This window comes from Lytechinus pictus, chromosome 1, assembly GCF_037042905.1.
Source record: "Lytechinus pictus isolate F3 Inbred chromosome 1, Lp3.0, whole genome shotgun sequence".
Lineage (NCBI taxonomy): Eukaryota > Metazoa > Echinodermata > Echinoidea > Temnopleuroida > Toxopneustidae > Lytechinus > Lytechinus pictus.
This window is the reverse complement of record NC_087245.1, coordinates 6,959,983-6,966,586: the sequence shown is the minus strand read 5'-3', so window position 1 is coordinate 6,966,586 and position 6,604 is coordinate 6,959,983.

Below are 6,604 nucleotides of genomic sequence, written 5' to 3'. Positions count from 1 at the left end.
TTTGTGTTGTTTTATTCATAGTGAAAATAGTTCAGTTGGTTTGAAACAATCACTGAACATTTACTAGTAACAGTCACAATAGTTGTATTGAATTATTTTTATGAAGGCCCCCAGGATCTTTGTTTATCAAGCCTATCCAATATTATGAGAAAAAAAACATGATTGTTGGATTCATGGATTGAGTTTTCAACTGTCACAGTAACTACATGTTCACGCATGGCCTCAATTACCCCACTCTTTCCTACATGTATGTTGTAACTTATGATCCAGTTGAACAGTGGTTAAACTTGTAAAAAAAATGTGTTTACAGTGCTTTTTACAGCAATTAATATGTTTGTGTCTATGTCACGTTTTAGTGTCCCAGTATAACATTTTGACACATATGGGGGGGGGGGTAATTTTCACAACTTACTGCATACCTGTAAATGTGCATCATTGGATCAAGCTTTAATATTTCAATGAATGGGGACTTCCATAAGCTCTCTTTTTTTTTCAGGTGAGCTTTTTGGTGGCTAAATCCCCCCCCCCCCGTCCTCTTATAATTTTTTCCCCTGATGTTCTTGGTCAGAATTTGCCTTTAAAGATCATAATGGCAGCCAGATCAAATATGTTTTATTGGAAAGTTGTCAGAATACCAAAATTGCTAACCATCCGAGCTTGGTGTTTTGCTTTATAAACACTTCAAAATGTGATTCTCGATAATGGCTTCATTTCGCTTCTCAAAGACTTGAATTGTATGATGTCATCATCTGGTAAGAGTTGAGATTATGTAGGCAAACTTTATTGTTTTCCCAAAGTATTGACATTTTAAGGACAATATATGCACAGAAAAACAACATACAATGTATAGAGTATTTTCTGCCTATATCGATGAAACCCAAGCTCTAGAACTTATTTTGGGACCAAGTTTTATATGCTGCTTTTATTTTGCGCAGCTTTTCACACATATTGTATATATATCTGCATTGAGTTCATAGGTACCAGACATCGCAGTTGCGGCCAAATAAAATGTATTCTCACTCATGTGGAATTAGCATTGTTTATACTATGTGGTTCAGTCCTTATTGTCAAATCTGTAAAAAAAAAAATTGTATAATTCAATTCAATTCAATTCAATTCAAGAGTTCTTTATTCGCTTTAAAAAGCACATATAAAAAAAAAAATAACAAAAAATATATATACAATATATTCTACAAATAGGCACATTCATAATATATGTAAAGACAAAAAAAAAAAAAAAAAAAACATCAACAACAAAATACATGTATATCAGGGTAAGATCAGAGTGTGCATAAATACGAGATAATTTCCTCGCACTCCTCTCGGTTAAGGAAACCCTTACATAAATAATCATCCCTCGAGTTGATCAATTCCTTTACTTGTTCAACTATGCGTATTGTCTCATCATTCACTTGGCATTGCACAGCCCACTGCTTTTGAATTTCATTGTTATCCATGAAGTACTTATCATTCAAGAATCTTATGTTACCTCCCAACACAGAATGAGCTCCATACCTGGCCATTCCAGCTATATGTGCCACTGTATAATTTTTGGAATTCATAGCTTTCACAACAAAAGATAAACATCTTTTTGCAAACCATAACTCTGGATCCATAACACCTGCTAAATAAGGCAAAAGATGACAGTGTGTCTGCCATGGAATTTTCCAAACCCTTCTTATTGCAACCCGCCATTGTCTACAAATATTATCAAAACATTTATCAAACAGAGGATATAACTGTGAGCCATAGAAACTCGAACAATATTTATGAAACAATATATTTCTTATGTGAGAGTTAGCATATTTGAAATTAAACAAAAACATATTACATTGTCGATTGAAATCTCCAACACACTTTGAGATATCAAAATCATTTATATTCTTAGAAATATCATTCCCTAGATGAGTTACTTTTGATGCAATATCAATATGTCTTCCATTTATCGTGATTCCTGGATCCATAACTGGTTTACCATTACAGCTGAAAACTATTAACTGACTCTTTTCAGGGTTAAACAGAATATCAAATTTAATGGCATAATCTAAACAAGTTTTAATCATTTCTTGAAGAGCAGTCACGCTAGGTGACAGCAGTGTCAAGTCATCTGCATAACCAAATGCTCCTGCAAAGACATTGCCCATAAAGCACCCTATCCCATTGTCACATAACTCTTCTATCAGCCCATCTAGATACAAACAGAACATGCAAGGAGAGATAACTCCACCCTGTTTAACACCATTTTTAACTGTAAAATAATCAGAATATGCATTGTTCCATTTCAACCTTAGCCTTTGATTCTTATACATATTAAGCAATAGCCTGCATATCATTGGGCAGACCCCTTTGCTCAGCATAATGTCAAACAATTTCACATAATTAACTCTATCAAATGCTTTACTAGCATCTAGCAATAATCCATACACATTACTCCCTTCATGATTAAAGTACGATACAGTTTCTTTAACCATAGCAGTACATAGTGTAGTTGATAACCCTGCTTTGAATCCAAACTGTAGGTCATTAGTCTGCAAGTTCCCTTCTTCCCTTTTCATAAATACATAATCCAAAACTTTACCAATGATACTACCAAGTGTTATTGCACGAAAGTTTCCTGAATCGCCCAAATTTTTCCAACGACCTTTAGGTATTGGTACCATTGTACTTTTGAGCATACCATCTGGCGACACTCCATGCCATAACATGGCAGTAAAAAGCATTGCTAAATATCCACTGATTATTTTCTTTTTCAAACAATAAAAAACGAAAGAAATATTGAGTGAGGGACATCATTGACTGTTTCATTTGCATGTCAGTGTGTTGTGCATAGCACTGTTTTGTGGAAAATAATTGAAACTTTAAAAAGTCATAACTTTCTTATTTTACATGTACATCCGATTTTTATGACATTTTCAGCATTATGCTTTGTTTTCCTGGGGTTGACTTGACCTTTAAACATACATGTACACCTAATTACTTATTTTGTGATTTCTCAGTTTTTCTGTTATTTGGCTTTTAATTGTTACACTTATTAAAGGTGAAATGTACAATCTGAAATTCTGGATGCATAACATGGAAAGCTGCATAATGTACCGGTATGTAAGCGGCAAATATGCTAAATTAAATATGGCCAAAATTTTTGTCAATAGCTGTACATGTACGGTAGGTTTAATTAAATCTTTTCATGCAGGAAATGCTTCCTTGAATATTTTCAATTAATGTTATTCAATAGTAAGAAAAAATGAATATAATGAAGAAAATATACTCTTTTTTTTACCTGTCAAAGAATTGTCAATTGTGATTTTCACTTCGGATTTGGTCTTTAAAAGGAGAAGTTCACCCTGAAGAAAAGTTTGGTGTAAAAATACCAAAAGAAATAATAAAAATTATTGGTGGAGGTTTGAGGAAAATCCATCAAAGATTAAGAAAGTTATTTGAATTTTAACATGCGAGATGCTGCCCCATAGGTTATGTAATATAAAATGCATGAATTTCAATATGGTTCATAATGACTCATTTTTCATTCAGGAGCAAGTGTGAAATGATTTTGAACATCTGTTGATATACTGAAAGTACAATGACTAGAGACAGTGATTTTCCATTATAAAAAATGGTCTTTTCCATTTCTGAAAATCTGTAATTCCGTTTCAACTTGATCTAAAAATGGAAATTCCATTTTGTCACTGAAAATGTTCACAGCAAAAACCTGAATTCCATTTTTCAAAGGTGAATTCCATGAATTTTTACATGAAAAGTATAAGAACCAAACGGAATTTCCATTTTATTGACTGTTAAAATGGAAAATCACTGTCCCTAAATAACAAACCATTTTCATTATTTAAGAAAATGATATTTCATTGATTTTTTTTTATTGCATGATACATAGGGAAGCTGCTATGAAGTCACAAATCAAGAATTTAAAATTCTAACTTCTTTAATCTTTGATTGATTTTCTTTGAACCTTCTTCACTATGTTTTTATCATGTTTTTCTGCTATTTTTGTCTCACCTGCATAGCAGAGTGAGACTATAGGCGCCGCTTTTCCGACGGCGGTGTCAACATTGAAATCTTAACCAAGATTAAGTTTTTGAAATGTTATCATAACTTAGAAAGTATATGGACCTTGTTCATTAAAACTGGACATAAGGGTAATCGAGTAGTACTTAACATCCTACCCAAGTTTCAGGTCACATGACCAAGGTCAAAGGTGATTTAGGGTTAATGAACTTAGACCATGTTGGGGGAATCAATATTGAAATCTTAACCAAGGTAAATTTTTTGAAATGTCATCATAACTATGGACCATTGGACCTACATGTACATGTAGTTCATGAGTCTTAGACATAAAGGGTAATAGGGTATCACTGAAGATCCTGCCAGAGTTTCAGGTCACATGACCAAGGTCAAAGGTCACTTAGGGTCAACAAACTTCGATAATGTTGGGGGTATTTGTGGAAATGTCATCATAACTTTAAAAGTTTATGGATCTAGGTCATGAAACTTGGACATACTGTAAGAGTAACCATGTATCCCTGATCATGTGTGAGTTTCAGGTCACATGACCAAGATCAAAGGTCATTGACATGTAGGGTCAATGAACTTTGGCCAATTTGGGGGTTTTGTTGAATGGGCATCATAATTTTGAAAGTTTATGGATCTACGGTACATATGTACTGTAGTTCATGATATACATGTAGACGTAAGGGTTATCAAGTATGTTTTGGACATGTCTTAGGTCACATGCTTATGGTAAAAGGTCATGTTTTCAGATTCAGTTTTATTTTTTCTCATTTCCAACATAACAGTATACAAAATCCATCATAAATACATTTATAACAATTGAAATATATAAAGAAACATGTAACACAATATATATATTTATCTAAATTATACATTTGAAACTTAATATGGATCATTAAATATTTGTGGCTGAAAATAACATGCTGGAAATGGAGAGGTCCACTGTGAAGCTATGCTTGTAAATCGTGGACCCCTCAAAACAAATTATTCATTAATATTAAATTACATTATTAAAATAATTATAGTGGCCAAAAGAGGGGAAGAAAAATGTGAAATAAACAATAACATGATGCATGAAATGAGTAATTTATGAAGAATAACCACAAGGAGAGACGATGAGAAGAAGAAGATGTTGGGTCAATGGACATAGTATTTTATTATCAAATGAATATTTTCTTTTGTGAATAATTATTCAATAGCTGTTTTCGATGTCAGCACTGATGCTATATATTGAATCACGTAATGCAGGCGAGATGGCCAGAGGCATTCCACTTGTAACAATAAACTTATCCTCAGAGTGAACTTCCCCTTTAAAAAATTAGCATCAAGTGAGTAGAGAGAGAGAAAAGGAAAGCTGTGTTATACATGTGCATGTAGATTTCATTGAAAACAAATGAATAATACAAATAATAAAAACAATATGAATTTTTTTAAGTTTTGAATCAAAGGTCTGTGAAGCAGGACTTATTATGCAAATGTTTGAGGCATTGAGCCAGTTCCTTTTGTTTATTTGCATGATATGTTTCCCCCAAAATATTTTGAAAACAACTTTCTAATACCGTACTTGTAATTATTGTATTAAAGCATACTATGTACACATGTAGTTTGACTCAAATTATTACAATTCAACAAGAGATTTTTTGTAAGTAAAGTCATGAATATTAATTTGATTATATTAAATTGCATTTGATAAAATGTGTAATTGTACAGGTCTACAAAAGAAATAAATAACAGTATGCATCATCAGCACATCTCTACCACAGAATGCATTACCATTAAAAAAAATACAAAGCTTAAAGAAATGTCAAACTTTATGCCTTGATTTTGTACATGTTCAACACCCCTGCTTACCTATTTTTAAATTTCAAATTAATTTTTTTTATAACTTTGATTTCAGCAACAAATATATTGATTCAGGTACATGTACAGTATGCAATTACTCAAACTGTTAACTCCAGTATTTCATGTATTCAGGATACTTCATGTTCATCTTTTCACCTGTTATTCACATTCAGACAGAGTCAGTATCCAGTAGATTATTGGCAATATTATGAGCTAAGATTAATGATGACATCATCCCTTGAAACCTTTTGACATTTTCATTTGAGATGCACTCTACCAGCCCCCTGGCTATTTGAAATGCTGCCATCTACAATTTGTGGTATGAGGCATGTTTATTTTTAGGATTCCAATATTACTTGATCTTTGGTCATTGATCATACCATGTAGATCTGCATGTGATTTTGTGTATATTGGTATGTGAATGCCTATATGCTTTGACTACCGGTATTCTGGAAATTAATAGAGAATTATTTAAAAAATGATGGGATTTACCACAAACATTGCTTCAAGATCAGTTGTATTGTTTTGGTGATTAAGGAGCAATAACAATGCAAATATATAATACATACATGTGTGACGTCTGGCGATATATATGTTTCTTTCATTGCAAAAGGGAAGAAGATGTTGTTTGGGGGAATTTTCATGAAACGAAATATTTCTTTATTGAAATATATTTGTATAGAGTCATGGATTATAAAAGTACATGTACATGTAGCATAGAAATGATACAGAGGGAAGTGGA